This window comes from Eriocheir sinensis, chromosome 15, assembly GCF_024679095.1.
Source record: "Eriocheir sinensis breed Jianghai 21 chromosome 15, ASM2467909v1, whole genome shotgun sequence".
Lineage (NCBI taxonomy): Eukaryota > Metazoa > Arthropoda > Malacostraca > Decapoda > Varunidae > Eriocheir > Eriocheir sinensis.
The window spans coordinates 3,087,034-3,111,484 of NC_066523.1; positions in this window are offsets into that span (position 1 = coordinate 3,087,034).

The following is a 24,451-nucleotide window of genomic DNA, read 5'->3' on the forward strand; positions in this document are numbered from 1 at the left end:
TCTATGTCTGTCTGTATCTGTTTGTATATAGGATAATTTCTTAATACCTAAACCTCATATTCCTAATACAACACGTCTCTATATATATACACGTAAACAACCAACCAACCCCTCAAGTAAGACCCATTTATTATCTTATTTCCTCACCTGTACCGTAGCAGAGGACGTGGTAATGGGACTTTCTTAATGGGCAGGTGAGTAGGTGATTTGTTTCAGGTGTGCTCCGTGATGCTGCGTCCAATCCGTTGTTCTCGTGTTGATTGAGGTGATTGGGGGTGATCGCACGTGACTTCATGAGAGAGAGAGAGAGAGAGAGAGAGAGAGGTATTTTTAGTTAACGTTAGCACACACACACACACACACACACACACACACACACACACACACACACTCCTCTATGCTCACTCATCGTTCTCTTCTCCTTTACGCTTCGCTGGTCTTTCTCTTTCTCATTTTCTCTTTTTTTTTCCTCTCTCTCACTTTCTCACTCTTCCTATCTCCTGTTTTATCTCTTTATCTCTCGGTTTGGTCTCGTTTTATCTTTGTATCTCTGTTTTTTTCTTCATTGTTTTTTCTCACCCCGCTTCGTTTTCTTAATCTTTTGTCGTGTTGGTTTTTTTTCAGTCTGTGTGTGTGTGTGTGTGTGTGTGTGTGTGTGTGTGTGTGTGTGTTTGTGTGTGTGTGTTTGTGTGTGTGTGTGTGTGTGTGTGTGTGTGTGTGTGTGTGTGTGTGTGTGTGTGTGTGTGTGTGTGTGTGTGTACGTTAAATTTAATGAGGGGAAAATTTATGGTGACAGGTGTAAGTACTTGTGGCAGAGACTCACACGTGCTCCTGGTGGTGGTAGTAGTAGTAGTAGTAGTAGCTTTAGTAGTAGTAGTAGTAGTAGTAGTAGCATAGTAATAGCAGCAAAAGGAGAGGGAGGAGGAGGAGGAAGGGATGGAGAAGAAATATAGATAGAAGATAAAGTAGTATTATATAGCAGCAGTAGTAGTAGTAGTAGTAGTAGTAGTAGTAGTAGTAGTAATCGTAGTAGTAGTAGTTGTAGTAGTAGTAGTAGTGGTAGTAGTCTTATGCTTGTATGTTCAGTATTAGCTAGAGTGAGTGAGTTTAATTATTCTCTCTCTCTCTCTCTCTCTCTCTCTCTCTCTCTCTCTCTCTCTCTCTCTCTCTCTCTCTCTCTCTCTCTCTCTCTCTCTCTCTCTCTCTCATTTACTGGGAAGAGAGCCATGTGAGAGAGGAAGAGGGAGGAGGGAGAGGAGGAAGAGAGAGAGAGAGAGAGGAGGGAAGGAAAGGAGTAGCTCTCACAGTAAGGGGCATGTTCTGGGTACGATATTTTGCTGCATTATGTACGACAGCAGTGTCCTCATCAACCCTCTCTCTCTCTCTCTCTCTCTCTCTCTCTCTCTCTCTCTCTCTCTCTCTCTCTCTCTCTCTCTCTCTCTCTCTCTCTCTCTCTCTCTCTCTCTCTCTCTCTCTCTCTCTCTCTCTCTCTCTCTCTCTCAAAAATGCATTTATTCACATTTCTAAAGGAAGAGGAGTAGAAGGAGGAGGAAGTGGAAAAGGAAGAGGAAGAGGAGAAGGAGTAAATAGCAAAAGAAAAAGAAGGGAAAAGTAATGATGGTAATGGTTGTGTTAGTAATGGTGGTGGTGATGGTGGTGGTGATGATGGTGATGATGGGGGTGGTAGCTGTGGTGGTAATGGCGATGGGTGTGATGGTGGTAGTGGTGTGGCATTCATCACAATACAGTGAAAGCAGTGACAGGGTTAACACACACACACACACACACACACACGCTGGCCCGCCCGTCCCCCCCCCCCCCCTCACCTATTACGAGTTTTAGAGTAGACGGTCACTGACACACTCTCTCTCTCTCTCTCTCTCTCTCAAAATAATAAAACCAAGAGAGAGAGAGAGAGAGAGAGAGAGAGAGAGAGAGAGAGAGAGAGAGAGAGAGAGAGAGAGAGAGAGAGAGAGGAAACGTCTATCAGAAGTGGCATGTGTTTATTTGCTTGTATCGTCCGTTTTTATATTTCTTTTCCCAACATCATCTTCCTCTTCCTCCTCCTCCTCCTCCTCCTCTTCGTCCTCAAAAAAAAAGTATATATGTAAATTTCTCTTCCTTCACACCATAGTAAGCGTGTCATATGTTTTATATCTTCCCTGCTTAACATATCCAAACACATTCATACATTCTTACGCTTCTTGTCCTTTTGTGCGGAAGACTCGCGCTTTGTAAGATATCTGTCTACTATTTCTTTTCTTTTTACAGGCTGAAGAAGAAAGGAAGGGAAGGGAAGGAAAGGAGGAAGGAAGAGAAGGACACGCTTATTTGGATACGAGCAACAAAAAGGTATGTCTGTATTTCTGTTTTTATTTTCGTTTATTTAGTTGTCATCGCGTCAGCTGTTTTTTCATTGATATTCTTATTGTCGTTTTCTTATATGTGACTTCCTGTAGATATTGATGGTGAAAGGGAAGAAAAGAGAAACGCGTGAAGGACAGGAGAGAGAAAGAGGGAGGAAGGGAAGGAGAAAACGAGGAAGGAAAACAGTGAGAGTTGGTAAAGGAAAAGAGAAACAATATGGACAGGAGTAAGAGGGAAGGGAAAGGAGAGAGGAAACTAGGAAGAATGGAAGTGAGAGGGAGGCAAGGGAGAGAAAGGAACGAAGGAAGAACAAGAGTAAGAAGAAAGCAAAGAAAAGAGAAACATGGGAAAGATAAGAGAGTGGGAGGCAAGGGAAAGAAAAGAGGAAGATAGGAAGAACAAACGTGAATGGGAGGGAAGGAAAATGATATACTCGTAGGAGGGACAAGAGTGAATGAGAAAAAAAAAAAAAAGGAAGAAGAGTGAAATGGAGGTAATGAAAAGATAAAAAAAATAGGAAGGTTAAGATTGCAAGGAAGCCGAGGGAAAGAAAATCACAGAAAGCACAAGAGTGAGAGAGAGAGAGAGAGAGGGAGGCAGGAACAGAGCGATGTGTCCCGTCCCGTCCCTTTGTGAGTACTGCCCGGGGTGGGGTGGTTGGGTCGCCTCGCCTCGCCCGTGTAATAATACGTCTAATGGTACGTTTCCTTCTGTTTACGTCCGCGGCCCAGGGAGTGGCAGCGTTGGGGCCTGGAGGCGTCTGGCACTGAGGGCAAGGCTGACGGAGGGGTTGAGAGACAGGCAGATAGATAGATAGATTTATAGAAAGAAGTAGAGGAAGAAAAAGGAAAGGAACGAATCACACAAACAAAGAGAAAGGAAGGAGGAAAGAAAGGCTGAAAGAGACTGACATACTGAAAAAAAAAGTTACATAAAATACACTTATCAGAGCCTATGGTCCACATTAACTAGGCCTATTCTGTCTTCTAAGTAAAACGACACCTAGCAGCTACCTACCACCTAGATGATGTTTCTCTTTCTGCCTCAGCGAATTTTATCAAGACGAAGAAAGTGACTGTCGAATGTGCTTATGAGTTGACCGTCTTTCACTGGATGCGGGAGTTTATTCCATTCTCGTGCGACAATGTTAGTGAAGGAAGATTTTGTTACAGTCTGAGGTTATTTGTTTGCATGTAAGTTTTGTGTTATGAGAGAGAGAGAGAGAGAGAGAGAGAGAGAGAGAGAGAGACTTTCCTCGGAGGTATTGTTGCGTAAGGCAGAGATTATGTTGTTTGCCCTGCGTTGAACTCCTTACCTCTCTCTCCGACTCTCCTTCTCCTTCCTTTCTTTCTTCTCTCCATCTATCCTTCCTACATCGTTATTTATCCCTTTTTCTATCCCACCTTTCCATCTCTTCCTGTATCCTTCTCCTTCCTCTCTTTGTTCCCTCTTATTCCACTCCTTTATCTCTATTGTCCTTCCTTTCTCCTATCTTTTGCTTCTTCCTTTCTTCTTTTTCAATTCCTTTACTTATTCCCTACTACCTTTTCTTCTATCCCTTCCTCTTTCCATTTTCTTTTCCTCCATTTTCTTTTCTATCCCTCCCTGGTTCCCTTCCCATCCTCCCTTTTATCCCATACTCCTTCCCTTTCCCTCTATCCTTCCCTCCAGTGAAAAGATGGGGTGAACCGTTGAACTGTCATACAGGGCTCGACCTGTACACAAATTTACTAGAAAGTGATTTACATCAACACGTTCAAGAACCGACTCGGGAAAATAATATACTTGACCTTATCTTTTCAACGACAGCTGATCTAGTTAACGAAGTAAATGTTGGTCCAGTTTTTAGTTCTAGCGATCACCGAACAATCACATTCAGCATCAATATGAAAGAAAGTAAAGTAACTCCTAGTAAAGAAAAGGTGCCTGATTATCAGAGAGCGAATTTCGTAAGACTCCGATCAATTCTAAATAATTCTGACTGGACTGAAATCACGGCGGAAACAGATATTGACAAATCTTGGGGGGCCTTCACCACAATATTGAACAATGCCATAAGCATATGCGTACCCTATCGTAACAGACGTTCAGCTTCTAAGAAGAAACCCAAATGGTGGAATAACGAAATTCAAAATAGCCTTTCTCTAAAAAAACGCGTATACAGTAGGTACATATCATCTCAGAGCGAGGCTGACAAACTAGAGTTGGACAGAATTCGCCGCGAAACCAAGAAATTAATAAAACGAAGCAAGAAAAATCTTGAAGAATATATAGCGGAAACAAGTAAATCTAATCCTAAAGAATTCTTCAGCTATGTAAATAATAAAAAGTCACTCACTTGTGGTATCGGACCGCTTGCTAATGAAAATGGTAACCACACGAACGATGAAAATGAAATGGCTACAATCCTAAATAACTTTTTCGCATCCGTATTTACCGACGAAGATTGTTTATCACCTCAACCGCCGGAGGTTAGAAGGACCGAAAAGATGTTAAGTGGCGTGCTCATCGTAGAAAGTGACAGTGTACGCACAATTGAAAAGATTACCTGGTCCAGACAAAATTACCTAGGGTCTTAAAAGAAATCAAACATCAAATTTGTAAACCGCTCTCCATCATATTCAATAAATCTTTAACAGCTGGAAAAGTTCCGTCGGATTGAAACTTGCAAATGTCACACCAATTTTCAAAAGGGGATAAGTCTCATCCTGAAACTATCGACCAATTAGCCTGACATCTATTGTTTGTAAGTTAATGGAGACTATCATTCGCGACAATATGGTGAAATTCTTCGAAGAAAATAATATAATAAATAATTCGCAACATGGCTTCCGTAGTAAACGTTCGTGTTTGACTAACTTACTTGATTTTTTTTTGAGGTGTTCGATGAAAGCAGATCAGTAGATATTATATATCTGGATTTTCAAAAGGCATTTGGTAAGGTCCCCCACCAACGATTGCTCCGCTCTCTGAGCGGAAACAGAGAGTAGTTCTAAACGGTGTTACATCTAACTGGCTCGATGTCAAAAGCGGCGTACCCCATGCTCTTCTTAATTTATGTTAATGATATCGATGATGGGCTCACTTGCAAAGTATCAAAATTTGCTGATGACACAAAAATTGCTAGTAAAGTAACTGCGATACTCGACGAAGAAGCTTTACAATCAGATTTAGATCGACTTGCACGTTGGGCCAATCAATGGCAAATGAAATTTAACGTTGAGAAATGTAAAGTGTTGCACATCGGAAAAAGTACGTAATGAATGGCCAACAACTTTCTGCAGTAAGTAAAGAAAAGGATCTTGGAATCACTATATCAAGCGATTTAAAGCCCGGTCAGCATTGTTCAGAGGTAGTTAAAACTGCAAACAAATTGGTTGGCTTCATCGGACGAGTCTTTAATAATAAATCGGAAAATGTAATATTAAAACTGTATAATTCGTTGGTTCGACCCGTCTAGAGTACTGTGTACAGTTTTGGTCTCCCTACTACAGAAAAGACATAGAAAAGTTGGAACGGGTCCAACGAAGAGTAACAAAGATGATTCCTAGGTTGAGAAATTTGTCATATGAACAAAGGCTTAAAGAAGTAAATTTATTCAGCCTATCAAAACGAAGAATGCGAGGCGATCTAATAGAAGTGTTTAAAATGTTCAAAGGATTCAGTGATATTAATGCGGAAGATTACTTTACAATTGATCGATCAAATAGAACAAGAAGAAATCACAATTTGAAGATAAGTGGTAAAAGATTCTCGTCGCACGAAGCTAAACACTTCTTCTTCAATCGAGTTGTTAATGTTTGGAACTCTCTACCCTGTGATGTCGTTGATAGTACAACAGTTACGGCCTTCAAGAATAGATTAGACAAGTGTTTTGAATCCAACCAGCAACTAAGATATTACTCATTGTCGTAATAACGTTAAGTTCTTTCGAATACTGGTGTCCTTGTCCGCTTTTATTGCCCGGTTAGTGGTAGCAGTAATGGTAGTTCTTTCCTCTTTCCTACATAAATTCCATGCAGTTTTTCCATGCTGCATGGTTCTTTTTCCTTTCCTGCCAGCTTTGGCTGTCCTTTATCTCCCACCTTTGATTAGATAGTTAGTGTAGCTCGTCACAAACAGCCTCGTAAGGACCAGCAGGTCTGCTGTTGTTTGTTCTTTCTTTGTGTTCCTTTGTGTTCCTTCCCTTCTCCCTCCCTTCCTTTCCTTCTCCTCTCCCTTCGTTCCTTCCATCCCTTCACCCCTTCCTCACTTCACATCCCTCCGTCCTTCTCTTCCCCACCTCCTCCTCCTCCTCCTCCTCCTCCTCCCCCGCCTCTCCTCCACCCCCGAGGCTCAGCAGGGGACGAGTTTTTGTAGCTTCTCATTATTGGCGCCGAGGAGGAGGTTTTGAACGCCTCGGAGCTTGGTGAGACAGACTCCTGAAACCTCTTAAAGGGTGTTCGTTGTCCTCCTTTCCTCTTAGTGTCTCTCCCTCCTCTTACTTCATTTCCTTACCTCCTTTCCTTCATTTTCTTTTCCCTCCTATATCTGTTTCCTCCTATCTCCATTCCTTCTTACTTTTTCCTCCTTCTCCTTCTGAAAACTCCTCTCTTCATAATGTCTTTCTCTCCTCCTCCGCTTACCTCCTTTCCTCCATTTTCTCTTCCCTCCTGTCTCCTCCATTCGTTCCTCTTCCTCCTTCCTCAAAATTTGGGTTAGACAGACTCCTTTCCTTGACCTTATTTACCTTTGTTTGTGTTTGTTTTGTTTGCTGAGTGAAAAGACAAGAAGAAGAGAAAGAAGAAAAGAAAAAAAAGGAAGAGATTACGGATTGACGATAGTGTTGTTGGTTTTGTTGTTTCTTGTTGCTGAGGAAAATATGAAAGATAAAGAAATAAAAAAAGAAAATAATTAGAATGAAAAAGACTGCTGTTAGAGGATGGATTTTGTATTTGTTGTTATTGTTGCTAAGATACACCTGTTTGATTAGTGTGTATGTGTGTGTGTGTGTGTGTGTGTGTGTGTGTGTGTGTGTGTGTGTGTGGAAATGTATGTAAAGATGAGATACACAAACTTACACTGAGAGAGAGAGAGAGAGAGAGAGAGAGAGAGAGAGAGAGAGAGAGAGAGAGAGAGAGAGAGAGAGAGAGAGAGAGAGAGAGAGAGAGAGAGAGAGAATAAAAAAGAGAGAAAGGCAGGAGAAAGAAAATCCAAACTAAAACAAAAAAAAAATCAGCGTTGGTACTACTGCAAGGGACCAACTTTGCTTCCGTAAGTGTTGCCAACTGGAAATTAGATCACACCTCACCCCTGGCTCCCCCCGCCCCCCTACTGCTTCCAAGAGGGTGCCAGGGGGTGGAAAAGAGTGATTAGGGTGCAAAGGGGGCGGGGGAGGTCATGGAAAGGGGGTGGAAGAGGAGGGAGAGAGAGGGAGAGCGTGGGGGCATTGGTCTTGTGGGGAGTTACTGGCGTTGGTAACACTGCTCCCCACCTGACAACGCATTCCACAGGTAATTACTAGACGCCCTCACCTGACCCCCACCTCCTCCTCCTCCTCTTCCTCCTTCTCCTCCTCTTCCTCCTTTCTCTATCCTCCTCTCACCCTCTCAGTTCACACGCTTCTCAATCCTTTCGAATCCTTAACCTCATCTTTATTCACTTATCCTTTGCTCCTATGTTCTGTCTTTATCTCTTTTCTTACCTTTTCCTCTGTTCCTAATATCTTTTCCTTCTCTTCCCTTTTTCTCTGTGTCTTTTCTCTGTTTCTTTTACCTACCCTTTCTGTCTCTCTTCTCTTGCCTTCTCTCTTTCTCTTTTCCTCATCTCTTTTCTTCCTCTTATATTCCTCTTTCTCTCTGTCTCTTCTCTCTCTTTGGTCTTTTCTCTTCCTTTCCTTTTGTCCTTTTTTCTGTTTTCTCTCACATCCTTCCCTCTTTCCCTCCTTCCTCTGTCTATTTTACCTCCTTCTCTCTCTTCTTCATATACTTCCTTTCTCTTACCTCCTTCCTTTTCCTATCTTTTCCCTCTTATCTCCATTCTTTCCTCCTACTTCTTTCACTTGATTTTTCTTTTTTCCTTTCTTTTCATTTCTTTTCTAATCCTTAAGTCATTTCACACACTTTCCTTCCCTTCTTCCTCCTCCATAATTCCTTCCTTCCTTCCATCATCCTTCATCTTAATCCCTCACTCTTTCCATCTTCTGCTCCTTCTTTCCTCCGTCTCTTCCTTGTTCCCTCCCTCCCTCCCTCTTTCACGATCCATCAACCTTTCCCTCCCTCCCTCCTTGTCTCCCTCTCTCCCTCTCACCTTTCTCTAACCTCTTCCCTTTCTTCATCCCTCCCTCTCTCCCTCCCTCCCTCCTTTGTCCCATCATCTCTTCATCTTATTAGTATCTCCATCAATGCTTTTCTCTTCTCTCTCTCTCTTTCTCTCCTTCTCTTTCCTCCTCTCCTTCTCTCCTCTCTCTCTCTCTCTCTCTCCCCCCCCCCCGTAATACAAAGAGGAAGTAATATTCGTAGTAAAAAAAAAAGAAAGGATGTACGTGATTTCGGAATATGAGAGAGAGAGAGAGAGAGAGAGAGAGAGAGAGAGAGAGAGAGAGAGAGAGAGAGAGAGAGAGAGAGAGAGAGAGAGAGAGAGAGAGAGAGAGAGAGAGAGAGAGAGAGAGAGAGAGAGAGAGAGAGAGGGTGGGAGGAGTGAGGCATTGCACCCTAAGGTAAATATTAAGGATAATTGTTGAAGGTTGAACGTAAGCGTGGGAAAGTAGGAAGCTCGAGGGAAGTTAAAAAATACATGTAGTAGACGTGAATTAGAACAAGAACAAGAAGAGGAAGAAGAATAACAAAAGGAAGAAGACTGACAAAATGAAGAATAATAAAGAGAATAGGAATAAAAATAAGAACATGGACGAAAGTAAAAATGGAGAAAGAAGAGAAAAAGGAAAATAAGACAAGAATGTAAGTAAAGAAAAAAAAAAAGAAAAATAAGAGCAAGAAAAAACGAAAGAAAAGAACAGTGAAGGGAATAAAAAAAGCGGAAAAAACTACAAGAAAAAGATACCAAGATAATTGTTTCACACACACACACACACACACACACACACACACACACACACACACACACACACACACTTACTGATGCTATGTCTAATACAAATACTAGTAACATCAACACAGAGAGAGAGAGAGAGAGAGAGAGAGAGAGAGAGAGAGAGAGAGAGAGAGAGAGAGAGAGAGAGAGCGAGGGATGGAAGAAGTGGTCATTGACTTTTCCAGGACAACGGAGAGAGAGAGAGAGAGAGAGAGAGAGAGAGAGAGAGAGAGAGAGATTCTGGTAGTTTACTTTGTCTCAATTTGATTTTTTTAATTGTATATTAGATCATATTCTCCTATTAACTTGTCGGGAGAAAGCAGAACTAATTTGAGAGAGAGAGAGAGAGAGAGAGAGAGAGAGAGAGAGAGAGAGAGAGAGAGAGAGAGAGAGAGAGAGAGAGAGAGAGATGAAAATATGCCGAAAAAGAAAAACAAGGAGATGGAAGGAATAGGAAGTGGAGGAGGAAGAGGTGGAGGAGGAGGAGAATAAGGGAGAGAAATGAGGACTGGAGAGAGGCTGGTTAAGTGGGGTGATTATAGCATGGAAAAATGATGGATGGGGAGGGGAAGAAGAGGGAAGGAGGGAGGAAGAAAAGAAGAGAGGAAAGGAAAGGCTGAAAATGGAAGGAGGGGGAAGACGAAAAAGCAGAGAAAAAGGAGGAATGGAAGAATAGATTAAAGTTATAGAAGGAGAAAAGTGAATGAAAGGAAAAGGGAAGGAAAGGAAGGAAGGAAGGACTAGAAAGTGGAAGGGTTGAAGAAATAAAAAAAAAAAACAGGAAAGGAAGGAAAGGAATGATAGGTTAAAATTGTAAATACGAAAAGAATATTAAGGAAAAGTGGAAGAATAGGAGAAAAGAGAGAAGTTGAAAGTGGAAGAAATTAATAGAAAAAAACAGAAAAAAATGAGAAAAGGAAGAAAAAGATAAAGAAAGGGAAAGATGAATGAAAGGAAGGATAGACAGAAGGAAAAAAGGGAAGAAAAGGATGTAAAGAGAAGTTAAGAGTGGAAGAAGTTAAAGAAAAAAATGAGAAAAGGAAGAAAAAGATAAAGAAAGGGAAAGATGAATGAAAGGAAGGAAAAAAAAAGGAAAGGAGGTAAAAGAGAAGAGAAGTTAAGAGTGGAAGAAGTTAAAGAAAAAAATGAGAAAAGGAAGAAAAAGATAAAGAAAGGGAAAGATGAATAAAAAGAAGTATACACAGGAGGAACAAGGGAAGAAAAGGGTTTAAACGGAAAAAGGGAGAGAGAATAAAGGAGAAATAACGGTACTGAATAGGCGAGTCATGGACCATAAGTGGAGGAAAAAAGGAGGGAGGAGGAGGAGGAGGAAGAAGAGGAGGAGGAGGAGGAGGTGGAAGAGAAGAGGAAAAGGCTAAAATAGTGTGAATAGCGGGAAGGAAAGAAGTGAAGTGAAGAAGGAGGGACACACACACACACACACACACACACACACACACACACACACACACACACACACACAGGCACGCACACAGGCACCCACACGACTAGTTTCCTTACATGTAAACACCCATTAACGTGGCGAGCGATAAGCAACATTTTGGAGCGTAAATACCTGTGAGAGACATTGAACCGACGCTCGCAAATAAACAGCGGACGAGAAATCTTCCTCCACAACCGCCAACAACAATATCACAACCACCAACCACCACCACCACCACTACCAACAACAACACTTTTTCTTGTTGTTTTTCCGCTTTTTAACCCATTCACTGCTCTTCTAATTTTTTTTTTCTGGCTGTTCTTATTATTCTTTCTTTTTTTCTACACTTCCTTTCTCGTCATATTTTCCCTTCTCTCTTATTTCTCCACAACCAAGTCCAACAATAACCATACCATATTTTCTTGACGCCAACCTCGACAAAATGCAAGAAGGACGGCAAAGAAAAAGATATATATAATTGTAATGTCAAGAAAAGCTGGTTTATATATTCAATGAACCGCAGTAATGTTTCGTTCAAGAAATATAATAATGTTAGTGATAAAAGTATGATAGTTGCTAATGATACTGAAAATACTTGTCTTAATAATAATGATAAGAAGAAGAAGAAGAAGAAAAAGAAAAAGAAGAAGAAGAAGAATTAGCAGTAGGTACAATATATACATCAAGAATAACTCCTCCTCCTCCTCCTCCTCCTCCTCCTCCTACTACTACTACTACTACTACTACTACTACTACTACTACCACCATCATCATCTCGTATTTTTAGTAAAGTCACTCCTTACTCGCATTTCTTCGTTCAACGTGTGTGTGTGTGTGTGTGTGCGTGTGTGTGTGTGTGTGTGTGTGTGTGTGTGTGTGTGTGTGACGTCTATATTGGCATTCTTTAGAGACACCGACAATCTCATTATCACCAACACCATCACCGTCACCGTCACCACCACCACCATCACCACCACCAATACCGCTTTTCTTTATCTCAGTCTCCTCAATTCAACCTCATATTTTATTGCTTTATTTTCAGTTTTACCCTGAGAGAGAGAGAGAGAGAGAGAGAGAGAGAGAGAGAGAGAGAGAGAGAGAGAGAGAGAGAGAGAGAGAGAGAGAGAGAGAGAGAGAGAGAGAGAGAGGGTGACAGACAGACAGAGATTTATATCCTGACACATCACAGCAGGAACCGATTCAAGACGTAGGTAGCTAGAGCGATTTCGATTCTCTTTTACATATATTTATTTTTCCGTTTTTTTTTTTTTTTCTTACTTATCTCGCGCGGCGGCAGCAAAGAGGATCCAAACCTCTTCTTCGCGCGCTGACACTCGACAAAACAGGCGACAGTCGGATCTAATCTCTCTCTCTGTCTCTCTCTCGCTCTCGCTCTCTCGCTCTCTTGGATGACTCAGGGACGGGTTTAAACTCACTCTCTCTCTCTCTCTCAGTGATATATAGTTAGTTGGTCAGGACACGAAGGAAGAGGGTCATGTTTCCTTTTATTGGTGTCCACGTTGAAGGGAGAGAGAGAGAGAGAGAGAGAGAGAGAGAGAGAGAGAGAGAGAGAGAGAGAGAGAGAGAGAGAGAGAGAGAGGATGTTAACAATTATTATACTTAAGTTAATTCGTCTAAGTTCATTCTCTTCTTATTTTTTTTATCCTTTTTATATATTTCAATCATTTTATTTTGGTGTATTCATAATCTTTCGTATAATTTTTTTTTATTCTTTTCTAATGATGGAGTTTTCAGTTTAAATTCTTATTCATAGAGTACAATTATTTTCTTTCTTTTAACCATTATCTTTTTTTTTATTATCCTTCCCCCTCTCTCTCTCTCTTTTTCTTTCATTCCCTTTTCTTATCTCTGTGCATTTTTTTTTCTTTGTCCGCTATCTGTTTCAATAATCCCTCCCTCTCTCTTTTGTTCTCTCATTCTCTCTCTGCATTATTTTCTTTATCCTTCTCTCTTTTTTCATCAACCCTCTCACTCTTTCCCTCTCCCTCTCTCTAATTCTCATCCCTCTTTCTCTCCCTCTCTCTAATTCGCATCCCTCTTTCACTCCCTCCCTCTGTGCATACCTCTCTCTCTCACTCTCTTCCTGATCCCGAATTTATGTAACGCGTCCCTGTCCAAGGAAATATAAACTCTGGTATCCTGTAGTGGCAAGGGATTCGCGGCCCTATGCGCGTGTGTTTGGGCGGCAGTAAAGTTCTTTCGTCTATTCTTTTAGCGCTTGGGCGAGTGAGTTAAGTTCCTTTTACGAGAATCTCCTCCCTTCGTCCTGTAGGATCCAGAGCTAATTAAGTACTGTAGGTAATGGATGGAGGCAGGAAGGAAGGAAGGAAGGAAGGAAGGAAGGAAGGAAGGGGGATGCAAAGAATAAAAACGTTGAGGAGAAAATGTGAGAGAGAGGAAAGAGGAGAGAAAGATAGGAAGAAAAGAAGGAAGGAAGGAGGAAGGAAGGAAGGAAGGGAAGAGAAAGGTGAGGCAGTGAATGAGAGCTTTGAGGAAAGCAGGGAGAGGAAGGAGGGAACGAAAGAAAGAAGGAAGAAGGAAGGAAGGAAGGATGGAGGGAGTATGGAGAGAAGGAATCAAGAAAGAGAAGAGAAAGGCGAGTCGAGAAATGAGAATGTTGAGGAAAAAGGAGAGAGATGGGAAATAGGAAGGAAGGAGGAAAGGGAAGAAAGGAAAGAAAGAAAGGAGAAAGAAAGCAAAGAGAAAGGTGAGGCAAGAATTGAAGACGTTGAGGAGAAAGTGAGAATACAAGATAGAACAAAAATCAAGGAATATAAATAAGTAGGAAGGTAAAAGAATAGGAAGAAGCGAAGCATGAAGAAGAACTACAGAGCCAAAAAAGGGAAGAGAAGGAAGAGAAGCAAGGAAGGAAAAGTAGCAAGGAGAAAGGGAGGAGTCGGTGGAGGAGGAGGAGGAGGAGGAGGAGGAAGGGAGGAAGGCAGAGCAGGAGTGGTCAGGCAGGTTTTAAGGCAGAAGGGAAGAGAAGGGAGGGAAGGGAAAGGGAGGGATGGAAGTATGAAGGGAGTGGCTAACTGTGATGGGAAGGAGGAGAGTGGAGGAGAAAAGGAGAGAGTATGGAAAAAATGAAGGAGAAATGGAGGTAATAACAAAAGATAGGAAGAAGAGTGGAGTGAAGGAAGGAAAACAAGAAGGGAAAGAGGGTGGGATGGAAAGGAGTAGAGCAGATAAGGAGAAAGGAATAAGAAGGAGGAGGTGGATGTTAGACGAAGGTGAGGAATACAAGGAAAAACATAACTGGGAGAGGAGGAAGCAAGGAGAAAATGAGGGATAGAGTGACTGACAGAATGGGGAGCAAAGGGAGAACAGGAGGAGAGAGAAAGAGAGAGAAAGGGAGGATGGGAAGGAAGACAGGAGAGCGAAGAATGGAGAATGATGATAAAGAGGAGAAAGAGATGGGAGCAGGGGTGAAAACAGAGAAGAACAACGAAAGAGGAGGAGAGAAAGGAACGAAAAATGGATGGAAAATAGAAAGGAGTGAACGACGGAGAGGGTTGAGGGATGAAAAAGGGAGAGAAAAGAGGAGTTGAGGGAGACACGAAAAGGAAAAAGAACGACTCAAAGGTAGAAGTGAAGCAAAAAGGAGATGGCGATAATGAAGACCAGAAGGAAGAACGGAGAAAGGGAGTGGAGGAAGGGAAGGAGGGAGTGGTTAACTGTCTTTTAAGTACCACCTGTGTAATGAGTTATTAAGGTATAGCTAATGACCCCAACCACCTGGCCAGATGGCGAGGCAGGTGACACTCAGGTACCGTAAGAGAGAGAGAGAGAGAGAGAGAGAGAGAGAGAGAGAGAGAGAGAGAGAGAGAGGGAGTAAAAGAAGGAAGGAACGAAGTAGAAAAAAAGGGATAGAGAAAAATTTTGATGACCAGGAAGGAGAAAAAGGAAACGAAAGAGATGGAGGTGAAGGAAAATTACAAGGAAAAAAATATAGACGGTAAATGAAGCAAAATCAAAAAGATAATATTGTGGTGAGAGAGAGAGAATAAATAAGAGAGGAGGATGAAAATAAAGGGAAGAGAAAGAAAAAAATATGGAAAGAATAGAAATGAGAAAATAGAAGTACAGGGAAATAGTTTAAAAGGAAAATTAAGGAAAACAGGAATGAAAGTTTATGAGAAAGAGGGAAGATAAGGGAAAAGAAGATGAAAAAAAGAAAAAGGAAGAAAAAAATATAGACGTAATAGAGAGGAGAAATTAGAAGTACAAAGAAATGTTGTAAAGGGAAATTGAAAAAAATATGAATGAGAAAGTTATGAGAAAGAGGATAAATAGGAAATAAAACGAGGAAAATGAAAAGAAATCAGAGAAAAAATATGGAAAAAATAGAGAGAAAAATATAAGAGAATGAGATGCAGGAAGATTCAATAAACATAAAAAAAGGGAAATGATAACAAAAAAAAATATATCCACAGTTAATATTGCTGTAAAAAGTGGAATAGAAGAACACTTAAATAAAAGAAAAGAAAAACAAAAGAAAGAAAACAAGACAACTCTCTCTCTCTCTCATTTCTTAATATCCTTGTTTGTTGCGAGAGTCGTCTAATGAAAGAGGGAGATGATGAAGGGGAAGATGATAAAGGGGAAGATGATAAAGGAGGAGATGGAGAGAGACTAGAACCTTGCTCTTATCTCTCTCTCTCTTCTCTATCTCCCATCTTTGCTTCTCTTTATCTCCTCCATCTCTTCTTAGACCTGATTGCTTTTCTCCTCCTCCTCCTCCTCCTCCTCCTCCTCCTTGTCCTCCACCTTCTTCTCCTGATGTAACTATTCAAAGAGAGAGAGAGAGAGAGAGAGAGAGAGAGAGAGAGAGAGAGAGAGAGAGAGAGAGAGAGAGAGAGAGAGAGAGAGAGAGAGAGAGAACAATTTTACCATTTCCAAGATCATTTAAAGTTTCATCTCAAGATTTTGTTCAGAATTTTAACCTCCAATGAACAGGAAAAGAAGAAAAGAAAGAAAGTAGGAAGACGAAGAAGAAGCGTATATACCAGTAACATCGAGGGAGGGAGAAAAAAAATAGAAAGGAAGACAAAAGAGAATAGAATCTTAAACTGAATTTTGCGTTTGTATCTCTGTTCTGAATCTTTTAAATATTACAGTGAGACATAACATTTAAACCCGTGTTCTGAGGTTGTTTTAATTTCTTGTATTGTGAACCGTTTCTGTTTTCTTTATTTTTGTTTTTATTTTGTTTTTTAGTGTTTGAGAGGAAAGCCAAAAAAAAAAAAAAGAATGAGGACGGTGATTATTTATTTGGTAAGTGTTGTTATTTGTTTCAACGTATCCGTGTCTCATCATCATCATCATCATTATTATCATCTACTTACTTTTGGTCTTTGTTCTTCTTTTTCTTCTTCTTGGTCGACTTCTTCGTCCATGTTCTTGCTGTTCATGTTCTTCCTTTTCTTCTTGTTTTTTCTTGCTGTTGCTGTCGATGTTGTTGTTGTTGTTATGTTGTTGTTGCTTTTGTTTTCATCTTCCTACTACTACTACAATTATCATCATCATCATCATCACCATTGCACTTATTGGCACTGCTCTTATTGGTATCGGTGTCGTGATGGATGAGGACAGGTGTGACGAGCCATCAATCCCAGGTGCAGGTGAGTGGCCCCGTCTGATCACCTGTCTCCCTCCCGCCCTCGCCCCGCCTGATCACCTGCCCCCGCCCTGCCCCGCCCCATTAGTCTAGCAGGACTCGCGACGCCCCAAGAAGGCATGATGGGGCGTCCAGGTGGGGACGTGGTAGTGGGGTGGGGGGGTTGGGGGAAGTGGTGGTGGTTGTGGGAGGGGAGAGGGTGGTGGTGGTGGTGGTGGTGATGGTGATGGTGGTGCTTTTAAATGTCTTAATTGGTTCAGAGTCTCCTTTTTCTTGTTCTGTTTACTTTTTTTTTCTATGCCAAGTTTTCTTTACACCTGACATTTCTCCTGCGTGTGAATCTTCCTCCTCCTCCTCCTCCTCCTCGCTCGTCTTCATCCTCTCTTCTCCGGTTCATTTTCCTCCTCCTCCCCCTCCTCCCCTTCCGCTTCCCTGCTCTTTCTTTTCCTCCATTCTGTTCATTCTCCTCTTCCTCCATCTCTCCCTTTCTTCTGTTTCTCCTCATTCTTAACAGTCCAACCAACTAAATTTTTATTCATTATGTAGATCAATGCGTCGAGTAGGAACGAATCGGGTTTTGAGTTAAGTTAGGTTAGGTTAGGTTAGGGTTAGGTTAGGTTAGGTTAAGGTTGGGTTAGGTTAGGTTAAGGTTAGGTTAGACTGCCACATTTCCATAACATTATTCCGGTTCAGGTTTTAGTTTGAATATTTAGCATAGCACCAAAAATGATCAAGTATAACCCACCAAACTGGGTAACCCTTATTTATTCATTTATTTATTTACTTATTTACTTTTGCGGGCTGAATCAATGTTGAGGGCACCCATAGCAGCAACCTGGCGGCGATTTGGGGAACTACATAACACTGAACTGTATATTAACTTGGCATGTGCGGTCTAGTTGGGTTAGCTTCATATGTAAGAGCCTCAGTATATATATATTATGTATGTGTCAGGGGTAGCAACACGCAATTGTTCAAACACTTGCCGGAGATTTGATTTTACCTGCATACTCTGTCTACTTGTTCGTGTATTTGCATGCCCAGTGGTGAATCTTTCTATATGTCTTTGCTTCAATGTGTATGTCAATGGGTAGCAAGACTCGATTATGCATACATTTGCCGGAGACTTAAAATGCATATTCTCTCTCTTGCCAGTATGTATGTCTGTCCGTTTGTCTAGGTGCATCTCTTTCTATTTCTGTCTTTCTGTATCTGTCTACCTGTTTGTCTGTATGTCTGTAGAAACATCTCTCTCTGTCCGTCTTTCTGTGTAACTCTCTCGCTCTGTCCCTCTATGTGTGAAAGCATCTTTCTGTCTGTCTCTCACTCTCTCACCAGACATTATACTTAACCTGCATATTCAATCTTTCTTACTTGTTTGCCTGTTTGTTCGAGTATGTATGTATCGTATGTGTCTCTGCCTTTCTTTCTTTATGTCTGTCTACCTCTTTGCTTTGATGTCTGTAGGTGTATCTCTGCTTCTGTCTTTCTGTCGCTTTCACTCTCTCCCTTTCGTGTCTCGCCCAGCCTCACGCACGGTCGGGACGCCGCTCAAGTCCCCCCCGCCAACACGGCCACGCAGGGGAGGACACGAGGCACAGCGTACAATTATAACCCGAAACACACGCAGGAGGAAGGAACGGCGAGAAGGGAAAATGGGAAGAAAATAAAGAAATGCGGGGGAGGGGAAACTAAGAGGGAGAGGAGGAATGAGAGAGAGGGAGAAGGACGGGGGTGACAGGGCGATGGAAGGAAAGGGAAGAGAAAAGAGGGAGGACGAAAGGGAAAAAAGAAGGAAGTAACGAACGAAAAAGAGTAGGAAGGGAAGGCAAAGGAAGGAAAGGGAAGAGGAGAGAAACGTTTAAAAAAAAGTAAAATAAAATGCACAAGATATTTAGATTGAAAAGGAAAGCCCAAACAGAGTGGCACACGAGTCAAGTATTTCAACCTCATGCGGTGTGACGGGGCAAGCCAGGCGGACAGGCAGAGGAAAAAGAAAATGGGAAAAATAAATAAGAGAGAGAGAGAGAGGAGGAGGAAGGCGGGAAATGAAGAAGGTAGAATAAGAAAAGAGGACGAGGAGGAATAGGAAAGCATGAAGATGAGAGAAAAGAATAGACGCCAGGGAAAAGATGAACAATACAGAAGGAGAGGAACGGAAAATAATAATGAAGATAAAGGAGAAGAAAGAATGACGTGTAGACGGAGGAAAAAAGAAAAAGGAGAAAATATATAAAAAATAGAGAAGAGGAGGAAAGTAGAAATGAAGAAGATAAAACAGAAAAAAAGAGGACGAAGACGAAAGGGAAAGTAAGAAAATGAGAGAAGAAACGCCAGAGAAAAAATAATTAAGCATATACGATACAAAAAGGAAGATGAATACTTGATCATGACAAAGGTGAAGAGGAAGAAAATTATGAGATGAAGATAAGAAGAAAATAATGGACAGAAGACAACACTAAGAGCCAGAATGAAGTGTTAAAGGAGAAAGACGAAAAGAACGAGAGGAGGAGAAGGAGTTCGAAAAAGAAAAAGAAAAAAGGAAGGGAAGGAAAAACAGAAAACGGATAAATAAGAAACATCACAGTAAGATAGAAAGTGTTTAAGAAAGAGGACACAAACAAAATAACCCAAGAATAAAAGGACAGAGACAAAGAAAAAAAGGATGGGAAAGGAAAGGAAAAGAAAGAAAAGGAAATGGGAAGAAAATACAAGGCACAGCAAAGGAAGGGAAGCCAAGCGGGTGAAAAAAAAAGAGAAAATAAAATGCTGAAGAAAATGAAGAGGAAAAGAGAGTGAGAAGAGACTGATGACAAAAGAAAACAAGAGAGAATCGTTCATATAGGAAAACGAAAGAAGAGAAGAACTAATACGAAAAAAAAGGAAAGGAGGAGAACGAAAAAGAATCTACATGAAAGATGACTAAGAGAAAACCCAATCACCGAGAAAGACGAAAAGGAAAAGAGAAAAAAGGACAAGGGCACGGAAGGAAAAGGAGAGAGCGGGGAAGAGCAGGAAAAGAGGGAGATGAGAAAGATGACATGAAGAAAATAAAGGAAAAATTAAATGAAAGCACTCAGTAAGGAAAAAAACGACACAAAAGTAAAGAGCGATGATGAAAGAGAAAACAAGAGGAAGAGGAACAGGACGTGAGGGAGAAAATGAAGACAAGAAAGGTGTTGCCAGGAAACGAAGAAAAGTAAAAGTGTTCATTGCGCAAAACGAAAAGAAGAAAAAAGAAAAGCGCAAAGACAAAAAAGGAAAAGAAGATTGCTAAGAAGAGTAGAAGAAAATGTAGATAAAAGAGGAAGGAATAGTAAGGAAAAAATAGACGAAAGAGGGAAAATGATGAAAAACAAGAAGAAAATTAAGACGAAAGAGAAGAACAAAAAGAGGAGGAGGAATGAAGGAGAGAGAAGAGCCAAAATAAAAAAAAGGGGAGGAAAGAAGAGCGTTCAGAGAGAAGACGAAAAGAAAAAAAGAAAAATAATACGAAAAAGAGAAGAAGGATGAAGAAGATAACTGAGAAAAAGGAAAATAAGGACGAAGAAGAGGACAATGGAAGAACATATGATAGGAGACAGAGACGACACCAGGAAGAAGAAAAAAAGAAAGAAAAGAAAAAAAGCATACAGAAGAAGGAGGAGTAGGAAGAAGAAGGAGAAGAAGAAGACGCAGAAGAAGAAGAATCACTCGGCCGCAGCTTCCTTCACCGCCACGCTCATGATCACTGACTCCGAAACCCGAAAGAAAACTCACTGAAATTTCTCTCTTACTTACTGAACCCAACTCTGAACGTGCGTGTCGACAGGGGGGGGAAGGGCGGAAAGGAGAGAAGGGAGGGAGTGGAGAGAAGGAAGGAGGGAAGGGAGGAGAAAGAGAAGGACAAAAGGAGACACAACACCGACTCTATTGTTGATGTTTAATGTTTCCCTTCTAGACGTGTGAGTGGATAGAGGAGGAGGAGGAGGAGGAGGAGGGAGAGGTGGAGGAATAGGAGGTAAAAGAGAAAAATAGGGAGGTTGTGGCTGCTGTGTATGTGTGTGTGTGTGTGTGTGTGTGTGTGTGTGTGTGTGTGTGTGTGTGTGTGTGTGTGTGTGTGTGGCCTAATTTTGATGACACGTAAGGAGCGCTGAGGGTCGTGTGTGTGTGGTGAAAGAAAAAAAAAGAATTATTATGTGCACGAGCGAAGAGAAAAGCACACACACACACACACACACACACACACAAAGCATCCATCCTCCTCCTCCATCCTCCTCCTCCTCCTCCTCATCCTCCTCCTCCTCCTCCTAACTCCATTCGTTCAAAAAATAACAATCACCGTCTTCGTCTACGCTGTTGATTGTCTCTTCTCCTTTCTGCATTGCAAGTACCACCACACCCAACAATCTCTCTCTCTCTCTCTCTCTCTCTCTCTCTCTCTCGCTCTCGCTTCCTTTCTTCCTTTCCATACATTTTTATACCTCATCTTTTTCTTGTTTTATTTTTTTATCGTAGTTTCATAAGGTAAAAAAACTCTCTCTTTCTCTCTCTCTCCCTCTTTCCCTCGCTTCCTTTCTCTCTCCTCCTTCCCTTCTTCCCTCTCTCCCTCGCTGTCTCCTCCTTCCCTCCATGCATAACCACCTTTCCCCTTGCCTCACCTCGCCTCCTTTCCCTCACTTATCATCCCTTTCCCTCTTTTTTTTCATTCCCAGCCACATCGCCTCACCACCTCCCTTACCCCCTCCCCCCTTTGTTTCTCCCACCGTGTCATAGCTCCCCCGTCAACCCCTTCACCCCGCCCCGTCTCCCCTGGTCGTTGTGATGCAGGGCAGTTGTGGAAAGCGCCCCTGCCTCGCCCTCGTAACTCGGCTCCTCGTCACCCCCTCCACCACCAGGCATGGGAAGCGAGTCTATTTGATGGTGGTTGGTAGTGTCACCTCCTTTTGTTCTTCTTCCTCCCTCTCCCTCTCTCTTCTATCTCTGTGCCTTGTATATTGTGGTAGGTAGTGACGCCTTCTTTTGTTCTTCATTCTCTATGTTTTCCTTCTATCTGTAGCAAAGTAGGCATCCGCTGACATAACAAGCCCCCTCCCTCCCCGTAAAAAAAAATAATTACCTCATATTTTCCGCTTCCAAAACATATATCCAAAAAGCGTACTCAAATTAGTCTTTTAGAAACGTCTTGGAACTCCCCTTTCGAAAGCGTCCAAGTCGTAAAGAAAAGGAAATAGACGAAAAAAAAGTATGTTCCAGAGTATATATATTGTTTCCTTTTGTTTTATGCCCTTGAACTGTTTCCTTTGCTGTAAAAAAAAAAAATCAGTGAAAGATATGAAAGAATGAAGACTGTGGTTGACTCTTGCATGAAAAAGTGGGACGGGATGTGAATGAGTAGAGTTGAAAGCCGTGTTCACTGAGGCTGCGGGAGGGGTGGAGACATGCAGTTAGAAAGTCCAAAAGAGCATTTAGCATGAACATAATAAAAGAGAAAGGAGTTTAATCAATACTGAAACGTAATCTATGGGGTTAGAAGACAGCGAGTGAGAGAAGTGGAGTTGACTGTGTAATTTTGTGTGTGTATGTGTCTCTGTGTCTGTCTGTGTCAATACTTCAATCTGTCTCTCTGGTAAACTTTCTAATTGTCCATATGTCTGTCTGTCCTTCTTTATTACCAAAAAAGGAAGATTGAAAGAAGATTGAAGAAAGAAAGGAAGAAAGAAAGAAAAAGAAACACTAAAAAAGAATGAAAATGAAACAAAAAGAGTAATGAAAGAAATGAAAAGAAAGAGAGAACGGTTATTATTAGTCATTCTCTGTATATAGACATAAGCAGGTCTGTCTATTCTTTTGTTTCTGTATGTGTCTATCACTCTGTCTGTCTAACTGTCATGTCGTCGCTGCAAGGGTCGTGGCATCAAAGCATTTCGTAACCAGGTTTTTTCCGACCAATTAATTTATGGGAGAGGTGACCTGGTTACGTAATGGTCCTAAGCGACAAATCCGTCACCACCTACTGTTGCCCTCCTGCTGTCTGCCTTCCTACCTGCTTACCTGTCTCTCCTTACCTGCTTGTCCTCGCGGCAAAAGTATGCAGCAGTTTCTTGTGAGGTTTGTCCATTTTGTAAGTGAAGGGAGGCGTAAGCTATGGTAAGGAAGCGAAATGTTTGAGAAGGAAGTATAAGGAAGCGAAGTGTCAGGAAGCGAAGTATAAGGAAGTGAAGTATAAGGAAGCAAAGTGTAAGGAAGCGGAGTGTAAGGAAGCGAACTGTAAAAAAAAGCAGTGTAAGAAAGCGGGGTGTTAGGGTAAAGCAGGGAGAGTGAAAAAGAAAGAAAGAAAATAGGGAGGCAAGAAAGAAGAGAAGAAAGATTGAAAGACGAAAGAAAGAAAGCAAAAGAAAGAAATACTGTTCACTTGGAGCACTGAGCGATGTTGCATTAGTAAAAAGGAAGATTGAAAGAAGATTGAAGAAGGAAAGAAGGAAAAAGAAAGAAAGATTCATAGGAATTCTATATTTCTTCCTGTATAATTTCATGCAAGTAAAATAACAAAAAAACTGGCCTTCTGTGGATATTGGGGAGGGTGGGGGGCAGGGGAACGGAGTAGTAAGGAAGGAGTGTTACATAAGAATGACGTTGATAACTGCCTTACTTTTTCTTCCTTGGTATTTTCATGTAAAAAAAAAAATAATAAACTGGTCTTCTGCAGACTCCTTATGTTCTTCCTTTTAAAAATAACCCTAAAAATATGGAATAGCAAATATACTCCCATACAAAACTTGCCAACTCATCGTATATTCAAAACAATTTCCTCTGGATGATGGTAATTTGTCCTCATTTATACAGAACAGGCTGTCAGTTACCCCTTTTTTTGTTGTGGTCTCAAGTCCGTCTCCTTAACATTAAAACAACAAAGAAAAAAAGAACAAAAGGCGTATACATAACAGAAGTCAAGAGAGAGAGAGAGAGAGATCAACGTCCGTGTCTGTCCGTCCGTCCGTCCGTTCGTCTGTCCCTCGTTTATTACCATGAGTCTGATGGTGTCCTGCTAATGATGACTCTCTCTCTCTCTCTCTCTCTCTCTCTCTCTCTCTCTCTCTCTCTCTCTCTCGTGGTCTTTGGGGTGGAAATGTGATGCTGATGATGGTGATGATTAGGTGTGGTTGTTGTGGTTGTTTCGGTAACGGTGGGATGCGTCTGGTATGCGGTGGTGGTGGTGGTGGTGGTAGTGGTGGTGGCGGTGGTAGTGATGGTGGTCGTGGTGGTGGTGGTGGTGGTGGGTACTCTTTTTTTTTTTTTTCTTATTCCTTAATATTTTCTTTCTTTAAGTGTTACATGTTTTTTTTTAATATACATAGTTTTCTTTTTTTTTCTTTAGTGTTTACCTGTGCGTGTCTACCTGTCTGTCTGTCTGTCTGTTTCTCTCGGTTTTTCCCTCTTACTGTTTGTTTTTGTGTGTTTGATTTATATTTTTCTTTATATACATTCTTAGTTCTTTTTATTTTGTATGTCTGCTTTTGTATACATTTCGTTCATCTTCAAGTGTGTATATGTGTTGGTCTGTCTTTTTCTTTGTCTGTTTCTCAGTTTTAGTCTGTTAGTATTAGCTGTTTTTTTCTTTAGTTTTACATTTTTTTTTTTTTACATGTACTGGTTCTTGTTTTTGAGTGTACGTGTATCTGTATGTTTTTCTCCCAGTCTTTTTCTTAATATGTCTGTCTATCTCAGTTTTAGCCTTTTATTAATTGTTATTCTTTCTGTTGTGCTACGTTATTGTATGTGCATTTGTAATTTTTTAGTGTATACCTTTCCCTGTCTGCTTGTATGTCTCTGTCTGCCTGTATGTCTGTCTCAATTTTTGCTGTAGTCTCCTCTCTTCACTAACTCTTCAAAGGAATCAAACTCTGAACCACTTGATCCAATGACCCCCTTAAGGCAAGACGAACCCATTC